The following is a 9,977-nucleotide window of genomic DNA, read 5'->3' as shown; positions in this document are numbered from 1 at the left end:
TTTTGTTTTGTTTTTTAAGATTTTATTTACTGATTTGATGGAGAGAGACACAGTGAGAGCGGGAACACAAGCAGGGGGAGTGGGGAAGGGAGAAGCAGGCTGGCTGCCACCGAGCAGGCACCCCAATGCGGGGCTCGATCCCAGGACCCTGGGGTGATGACCTGAGCCGAAGGCAGACGCTAAAGGACTGAGCCCCCCAGGCTCCGAAACGTATTTGTTTGTTTGTTTGTTTGTTTGTTTGTTTGATTTTTGGTTTTTTATAAAGGTGATGGAGAGGTATATTTTGATAACCACAAACACAGGCTCACTGTTGTGACGGGAGCGCGGCACATTCCACTGCCCACCCAGCGGCTTGTAACGCAGGGAGAACCAAATTCAAGTGCTTCTATGACTCAAAAGAAGGAAGGAAAGAAAGAAAGAAAGAGAGAGAGAGAGAGAGAGAGAGAGAGAGAGAGAGAGAGGGAGGGAGGGAGGGAGGGAGGGAGGGAGGGAGGGAGGGAGGGAGAGAGAGATGAAGAAAGAAAAGCTGATTTTTTGGTATTATGTGTGACATTGATAGCTCCAAAACCACGTCTTTTTAAAATAAACCAACAACTAGCCGAGCAGGCAAGCCTGCCGGCCTGGCTCCCCTCCCCGGCCCCCGACGGGCGGGCGGGCTGCCCTGAGGAGGCGGGGAGGGGAGGGCTGGGCCGGCCGGCGGGTGGGCGATGATGCCGAACTTCTGCGCTGCCAGCAACTGCAGGAGGAAGAGCAGGCCGTCGGACGTGGCCTTTTTCAGGTTCCCGCGGGATCCGGCCAGATGCCAGAAGTGGGTGGAGAATTGTAGGAGAGCGGACTTAGAAGATAAAACACCTGATCCACTAAATAAACATTATCGATTATGTGCCAAACACTTTGAGACCTCTATGATCTGTAGAACTATATTTTGCGGGGGCATCAGAAAACTAAAGAATGATTGGGTTATTTTATTTCTCAAAATTAATTGAAGCAGACACTTGTGAAGTCATTGGGAGAGTCCTTAGAGGACAGTTCTTCGAGATACCGCAATACCAACAATGTTCGATCTTACCAGTGATTTGAACAATCCACACAGTAGACACAGAAAACGAATAAAAGAATTGAGTGAAGATGAAATCGGGACACTGAAACAGGAAAGAAAAATTGATAAAACTTCTGAACAGGAACCCAAACATAAAGAAATAAACACCAGCAACGCTCAGAATCCCAGTGCAGAAGGGAGTGAAGAACAGGATGAAGACATTTTACCTTTAACCCTTGAAGAGAAAGACAACAAAGAATACTTAAAATCTTTATTTGAAATGTTGATTCTTATGGGAAAACAAAACATACCTCTGGATGGGCATGAAACTGATGAAATCCTGGAGGGTCTCTTGACTCCGGATAACTTCCAAGCACTGCTGGAGTGCCAGATAAATTCTGGCGAAGAGGTTCTGAGAAAGCGCTTTGAGACAACAGCAGTTAACACATTGTTGTGCTCGAAAACACAGCTGAAACAGATGCTAGACATCTGTGAGAGCTGCATTCATTCGGGAGGAGACCCTCAGGGAAGTGAGAGACTCCCACTTCTTTTCCATCATCACTGATGACGTAGTGGACATAGCGGGGTGAAGAACACTTGCCTGTGTTGGTGAGGTTTGTTGATGAATCTCCTAACCTGAGAGAGGAATTTGTGGGCTTCTTGCCTTATGAACCTGACGCAGAAATTTTGGCTGTAAAATTTCACACGATGGTAACTGAGAGGTGGGGGTTAAACATGGAGTATTGTCGTGGCCAGGCTTACACTGTGTCCAGTGGATTTTCTTCCAAAATGAAAGTCGTTGCTTCTAGACTTTTAGAGAAATATCCCCAAGCTGTCTACACACTTTGGTCTTCCTGTGCCTTAAATATGTGGTTGGCGATGGGCACCTGGGTGGCTCAGTTGGTTGGGCGACTGCCTTCGGCTCAGGTCATGATCCTGGAGTCCCGGGATCGAGTCCCGCATCGGGCTCCCTGCTCAGCAGGGAGTCTGCTTCTCCCTCTCACCCTCTTCCCTCTCGTGCTCTCTGTCTCTCATTCTCTTTCTCTCAAATAAATAAATAAAATCTTTAAAAAAAAATGTGGTTGGCGAAATCAGTGCCTGTTGTGGGAGTATCTGTTGTGTTGGGAACAATTGAGGAAGTTTGTTCTTTCTTCCATCGGATCTCCACAATTGCTTTTAGAGCTTGACAATGTAATTTCTCTCCTCTTTCAGAACAATGAGGAAAAGGGTAAAGAACTGAAGGAAATCTGCCATTCTCAGTGGACAGGCAGCCACGATGCCTTTGAAATTTTAGTGGACCTCCTACAAGCACTTGTTTTATGTTTAGATGGTATAAATAGTGATACAAATATTAGATGGAATAACTGTATAGCTGGTCGAGCTTCTGTACTCTGTAGTGCAGTAACAGATTTTGATTTCATCATGACCATTGTTGTTCTTAAAAATGTCCTATCTTTTACAAGAGCCTTTGGGAAAAACCTTCAAGGGCAAACCTCTGCTGTCTTCTGGGCAGCCAGTAGCTTGACTGCGGTGCTGCATTCACAAAATGAAGTGATGGAAAATATTGAAGTTTATCATGAATTTTGGTTCGAAGAAGCCACAAATTTGGCAACTAAGCTTGATATTCAGAAGAAACTCCCTGGGAAATCCCGCAGAGCCCAGCAAGGCAACCTGGAATCTCAGCTCACTTCTGAGAGTCACTATAAAGACACTCTAGCTGTTCCAACAGTAGAACACATTATTCAGGAACTGAAAGATATATTCCCAGAACAGCACCTCAAAGCTCTTAAATGCTTATCTCTTCTACCCTCTGTCATGGGATAGCTCAAATTTAACAGGGACAGGGATAGCTCAAATTTAACATCAACAAACCTCACTCAACACATCGGATGAGCACCATGCTGACATGTACAGAAGTGACTTGCCCAATCCCGACACACTCTCAGCTGAGCTGCGTGGCTGGAGAATCAAGTGGAAACACAGAGGGAAAGACAGAGAGCTTCCATCCACCATTTATGAAGCCCTGCATCTACCAGACATCAAGTGTTTTCCTAGTGTTTATGCATTGCTGAAAGTCCTCTGTATTCTTCCTGTGATGAAGGGTGAGAATGAACGCTATGAAAATGGACGGAAGCGTCTCAGAGCATCCCCGAGGAACACTCTGACAGACCAAAGGTCAAGTAACTTGACTTTGCCTAACATAAATTTTGATATAAAACATGATCTGGATTTAATGATGGACACATACATCAAACTCTATACAACTAAGTCAGAGCTTCCTTCAGATAACTCAGAAACCATCGAAAACACCTAAAAGACTTAGAGTAGGCTTTCTCTTATGTTTGATATTTGGAAAAATCTGTAAGAAATTTGAAAACATCGTACAGAAAAGCTGTCAGGTGTATGCAGGCCACTTAATCGCTGAATATCTTGACCTGTCGACCTCTCATTGAGTACATTAGTCATTGGTAATCTGCCTGTTTAAATGTTCCCTGTTTGAACTCTCATGCTTTGGAGACCTACCTGTTGCAGAAGATAGCATTGAAAGTGCCACATTACACTTCTGTGGGATCTCTGCTAATGGCACTTGGGAATTTTTTTAGTTAAGTCATTTTATTTTATTTATTTATTTTTAAAGATTTTATTTATTTATTTGAGAGAGAGAATGAGAGAGAGAGCGCACATGAGAGGAGGGAGGGTCAGAGGGAGAAGCAGAGTCCCCCGCTGAGCAGGGAGCCCGATGATGCGGGACTTGATCCTGGAACTCCAGGATCATGACCTGAGCCGAAGGCAGTCACTTAACCAACGGAACCACCCAGGCGCCCTAGTTAAGTCATTTTAGATAAAACATTTATTGTCACTGGATCCAATTATCTGGTATTGAGTTAGCAGTTCTTAGAAGATAAAGATTTTGAAGAGGTATGGGAGGAAGGAGTACATTTTATAAAACGTTACAATGAGGCTTTTCTCTCTGAATCAGCTTCCTAAACCTCCCTCACAATTTCCCCACACCAAATCCCATCTTTTCTGTTCCCTTCAAGCCATGCTTCCATGCTTTGCCTTCTTGGTATGAGGTCCTTCAAGAAAATGTCCTCTTCTCAGAGGTATTGAATCAAGTCATATTTCTCCTCCATTTTCCTGGAAGTCCCTTCAAATCCCAATTGGCCCTCAGGTCTCCCAAACCCAAATCCCAACCCTGCCTCTCACACAGCCACTCTGACTGGTTTCTCCCACAGCCTCCCGGTGGCCCTTGTATCCACTGAGAGCGTGCCTCCCTTCTTTCCTTGCTTCTGTCACTCCTTCAAGTGGGGGAATCCTGTAGGCCTGGATGTCAGAGAAGTCAACAACCAGTCAACCCTCAAAATGTCCCTCCCATCCTTCCCTAAATACCAGGTCTCTTGGCCACTCCTAACTCTTCCATCAGCCCCTGCCATAGAAGAGCCTTTTACCCTGCCCCACTCTGCTGCCCACCCTCCCACTTCTTGTCCCTGGCCCAGGGCATGGGGCCACTATCAGGCACACAGGCCTTATCACTACACAAACACTTCCTCTTTCCCCAATACTGGTTCTCACACAATAGGTAATCAGGGTAAACTTCCTCTGACAATTTACTGAGCAAACACTCACTATGTCTCTGCTCTATGCTAAGTCCTGTGGGGAATCCAAACCTGGTCTCCACCTTGAGGAACCTTGAATCTGGTCGAGCTGAAGCACAAAAATGAGTATCGGATGCTCTGACGCTTTGTGGCCCAGCACACCTGGGTTCTAATCCCATTTCTGCTCTCTATTCTATTAGCTGTCTATACTTTGGAACAAGTTACTTACCCTTTCCGATCTTGAGTACCCTTAGCTCTGAAATGGGAATGACACGGCCTAGGTGTGCTGCGAGAATGAACTAAGATAAGATCCATAAAGGACCTGGCAGAGTGCCTGAGATAAAGACGTTAGCTCCAGAGCTCCTGGGGGAGGGCGAAGGGTCTGCCAGGAGCCGCAGGCTTCCTTCAGGTGGGAGAGGAATGTGGTTATAGGAGTGGCTTCCTCCAGGGACTGAATTCTGCCTTGAAAGCAAACCCGTGAAGAACGGCTTCCTTCTCTAGTCCCTACTCTAGTGAGGTCTAGGAGTAGATAAGGTGCCACCTTTCAGGTGTAAATTGAGTGGTCCCTGCATATGACAGGGTCGGCCAATCGCTTAGTCAACAAGAACCACTAGCAACTCAGGGTGCTGAGGAACACAAATGATGTATAAAACTACGCCCTTGAGGGGCGCTTGGGTGGCTCAGTCTGTTAGATTAGGCATCTGCCTTGGTCTCAGGTCATGATCTCAGGGTCCTGGGTTGGAGCCCAGAGTCTGGCTCCCTGCTCAGCAGGGAGTCTGCTTCTCCCTCTCCCACTCCCCCTGCATGTGTTCCCTCTCTCACCGTCTCTCTCTCTCTGTCAAATAAATAAATAAAATCTTAAGAAAACAAAACTAAACTAAACCCTTGGGGCGTCTGCCTTTGGCTCAGGTCATGATCCTAGGGTCCTGGGATTGAGCCCTACATCAGGCTCCCTGCTCTGCAGGAAGCCTGCTTCTCCCTCTCCCACTCCCCCTGCTTGTGTTCCCTCTCTCACTGTGTGTGTGTCTCTCTCTCTGTCAAATAAATAAGTAAAATCTTAAAAAACAAAAACAAAAACAAAAACAAAACAAAAAAACGTTACAATGAAGCTCAGAGTGACCTTTGAAAGGTAGGAGTGTTATCAGTATGTTTAAAACAATCTGTAGGGTGCCTGGGTGGCTCAATCGTTAAGCATCTGCCTTCAGCTTGGGTCATGATCCCAGGGTCCTGGGATCGAGTCCCACGTCGGGCTCCCTCCTCGGGGGAGGCCTGCTTCTCCCTCTCCCTCTCCTGCTGCCTGTGTTCCTGTTCTCGCTCTCTCTCTTTCTGTCAAAGTAAGTAAGTAAGTAAGTAAGTAAGTAAGTAAGTAAATAAATAAATAAATAAATAAAATCCGTCATGGACAGTTAAGGGAGTTGAGAGAGAGAGAGAGAGAGAGAGAGAGAGAGAGAGAGAGAGAGAGAAACACGCGAGCTTGCCAGGCAAGGATTGCAGTAGAGATTTTGTCTTTCTCAAGTAAACTTAAAGGAACTAGCTACAGGTAAAGTTTGAATGGGAGAGCCTGCCATTTTTTTCCCCTCCCCTTTAAATTTTTTATTGTTATGTTAATCACCATACATCACATCATTAGTTTTGGGATGTAGTGTTCCATGATTCATTGTTAGTGCATAACACCCAGAGCTCCACGCAGAAGTGCCCTCTTTAATACCCATCACCAGGCTAACCCATCCCCCCACCCCCCTCCCCTCTAGAACCCTCAGTTTGTTTTTCAGAGTCCATTGTGTCTCATGGTTCTTCTCCCCCTCCGATTCCCCCCCTTCATTCTTCCCCTCCTGCTATCTTCCTCTTCTTCTTTTTTTTCTTTTCTTGAGAGCCTGCCATTGTTGTTCCACATTGGATTGTTGCTGTTTACATTCCTTTGTCAAGCCTACATCTTCATCAGCTCGTTAGCAAGTGTGTGTAGAACACCCACGTCTTCATAAGCTTTTTAGCAGGTATATGTTGAACACCTGTGTTCACGGTCAAGCCAGGATCAGAGGCCATGGATACTGACAACTGATTTGTCTGTTTTGCTCTGTCTTTTCCCACGACTATATCTACTGCCTCGTCTTGATTTATAAACAACACCTGGAAAACCTACACATACAAGTGTTTTGTGGTTTATCTAGGAATAATACAGAAAATATTGCTGTTACTTTTGGTGAAGAAAATCAATTTTGTATAGTTCATTTCAACCTAAATAAAATGTGAATTTTGTTTAAAAAAAAATAAACCAACAACCTTGAATTGGCTTTAACGCCAAAGAAGTCGCACCTGTGTCCACTAAAAAGTCAGTCGACTGTTTCCCCCCTATCAGGCTCCTGCGGCGAAAGTCTGAAGTGGGCGGTGGTAATTCCAGGGGAGCCCTCGGGCCCCTTCCTGCTAATTTGGGAGGTGCTCCAATTTAAACCTCATAAGGAGGTGGCCCAAGGGCTTGGGGTGTTCTTTGCTCCTTGATAAGGGGGTGGGGGGGAGGAGGAGGAGGAGGAGGAGGAGGAGGAGGAGCCCACGGCGCCGGGGTGGGGGTGGGGGTGGGGGTGGGGGTGGGGGGTGGGGGAGCGGCAGCTGGGATGACGGCAGGGGAGTTGAGCGCTCCAGGCACACCAGTGGTGCGGAAACGGGGCGGGGGAGGCAGCAAGGGAGCCGTTGGCAAGGCCCGGAGCAGATTTACATTTACAGTTTTGGAGGAACCTTTTCTTTTTTTTCTTTTCCTTTTTCGCCTCCGCCTCTGCCACTTTCTTCATCTCGTTCTGCTAAATGGGCTTTGTCTGTGGTGGCTTTTCAGCCCTCCAGAAGCCAACGGGTTGGGCATCGGTCCTGGGGCCTGTACTTGGGGAGGAGGAGGAGTGGACTTCAGATTTCTAGCATCGGCCTGTCTTCTTCCTCCTCTTCTTCATTATTTTGACTATTGGGAAGTGGGGGTCAGGTCAGGTGTGTTCAATTTTTGTCTATCTCTGGTCAGGTGTGTTCAATTTTTGTCTATCTCTGGACCCTCCCTCGGGTCCCTTCCCTTGAGGCATCTTTATTGTGGAGTGACATAAAAGTCCGAATGTAGGGAATTTCATCCCAGATCATGTGAGCTCGAAAAACTTCAGGGTTTCTTCTTATCTGAGTTTTACCACGCCCGATTTTTACAAGCACCCGCCTTTAAACTCATTAAATAGGGGCACCTGTGTGGCTCAGTCGTTTAAGTGTCTGCCTTGGGTTCACGTCATGATCCTGGGGCCCTGGGATGGAGCCCCACATCGGGCTCCCTGCTCCGCGGGGAGTCTGCTTCCCCCTCTCCCAATGCCCCCCCCCCAGCTCGTGTGCTCTCTCACTCGCTTTCTCTCAAAGAAATGAATAAAATCTTTAATAAAAATGAAACTCAGTAAATAGAGCTCCTTTACAAATGGATGTTAGCCATAGCACCCGGAGGTCGAGGAACTATCTCACATGCATAACACATACGGACACATAGACACAAACAAGATGCAAACAAATTTTAGCCTTTGTTTCATTCTTATTTGTGGAGAGGATATGAGTGGAGAGGACACGAAAGACCCAGTGTTCAAATCTCCTCCTTTTATTAAAACAAATCCAACGGCGAGGCAGCATTGCCGTCTACAGATCCCGTCAATCAGTTGTTTTCCATTTCCAACGGAAACGGGGTCGGTTTCTGTGCAAAGACACCAAAAGCTGCAGCACCCACCCACCCAACCAACCAAATGGAGACCAGAGCATCTCCCTGAGCGTGGGTTCCTCCCCACAGGTCGGGGCTTCCCCGAGGGAACCAAAGAGCTTCCTAGTTTCTGATCAGTTGGTCTCATAGCATAATTGTGTTCACAATTCAGACATGTCAAAAGAACCCCACTTGGGCCATCTGAGATTCATGTGATCGTCAACTGTTTCCCATGCAAGTAAGCACTTGCAAGTATAGGCTCCCTATGCATTGTACATGTAGCCTGCAGGTGTTTCTTGTGAGGGTGGGCAGTTGTTTTCTCAACATTTAGTGCAGGGTCATCTATACAGGGTTTTGGTTTGTTTTGTTGGTTTGGTTTTTTGTGCACGCGCGCGCGTGTTTTCCATAAAGAGTTATGAGTCATCACGATGAAGGGCATTGCAGAAAGTTAGAGAGTTTATTTTTTGTTTTTAGTATGTGCAAGGCTGTATGACTCTAATGTTATGGGAACCAGGGAGGTTTTCTTATCTTTATATTTGGAAGGCTCCTTTTTAGGGACTGATTGCTTGAAAAATTTTGGAAGATTTTTATATTTCTGTAGTTTCTACACCCAACACAGGGCTCAAACTCACAATCCCGAGTCCCACGCTCCACCAATGGAGGACGGAACCAGCCAGCAGCCAGGTACCCCTTGATCGATTTTTTTTTTTTTTTTTCCTTTTACTGAGACAGACATTCAGTGTGTGCTCAGGGCAGAAATAGAGTCCACGTGTTGAGGTTTTGCGGATTCATTTGGACCTGGGTAAATGTGAAAGCCCAGGAGAGCGGGGCCCACAAATGTTAAAAGTTGACGATTTCCTTGATCAATATTCATTTAACAGCTAATTTATTGAAAGCGCTCTTCTATGGCAAACGTCTGTGGCACGTTTGGGATATAGCAAGAACCAGATAGCTAAAGCTCCCACCTCATGGACCTAAAGTTCCAGGTGGATGCAGAGATAGGTAGGTAGGCCGGCAGGCAGGCTGGCCGGCAGGGCAGCAAGCAAGCAAGGAAAGAGATCTAAAACATGGCATCGGGGCACCTGGCTGGCTTGGTCGCTGGAGCGTGTGACTCTTGATCTCAGGGTTGTGAGTTCGAGCCTCACGCTGGATGTAGAGATTACCTAAACATAAAATCTTTAACAAATAGGGGCACCTGGGTGGCTCAGTTGCTTAAGCAGCTGCCTTCAGCTCAGGTCATGATCCCAGGGTCTTGGGATCGAGCCCCGCATCGGGCTCCCTGCTTGGCGGGAAGCCTGTTTCTCCTTCTCCCACTCCTCCTGCTTGTGTTCTTTCTCTAGCTGTCTCTCTCTCTCTCTCTCTCTCTCTCTCTCTCTCTCTCTCTCTCTCTGTCAGTTAAATAAATAAATAAAATAAAATAAAATCTTTAACAAATACTAAGTGATGGGGTGCCTGGGTGGCTCAATCAGTTGCGCATGTGTGCCTTGGGCTCAGGTTCTGGGATGGAGCCCCACATCGGGCTCCCTGCTCAGCGGAGAGCCCACTTCTCCCTCTGCCCCTCACCCTACTCCTGCCCGTGCGCTCGCGTGAGCACGCTCTCTCTCTCTCTCTCTCTCTCTCTCTCTCTCTCTCTCTCTCTCTC

The 9,977-nt window shown here is 46.8% G+C and overlaps 1 pseudogene; it reads left to right on the top strand.

Annotated features, from left to right (window-relative positions):
• The first annotated feature begins 682 nt into the window (after window positions 1-682).
• Window positions 683-3,618, top strand: LOC112819239 (52 kDa repressor of the inhibitor of the protein kinase-like; annotated as a pseudogene).
• The last annotated feature ends 6,359 nt before the right edge of the window (window positions 3,619-9,977 follow it).

The sequence above is a fragment of the Callorhinus ursinus genome, unplaced genomic scaffold (assembly GCF_003265705.2).
Source record: "Callorhinus ursinus isolate GAN/ISIS: 27379988/994484 unplaced genomic scaffold, GSC_fseal_2.0 scaffold311, whole genome shotgun sequence".
Classification (NCBI taxonomy): domain Eukaryota; kingdom Metazoa; phylum Chordata; class Mammalia; order Carnivora; family Otariidae; genus Callorhinus; species Callorhinus ursinus.
The sequence above is the reverse complement of the archived record's forward strand: the minus strand, read 5'-3'. Positions and strand labels throughout refer to the sequence as shown.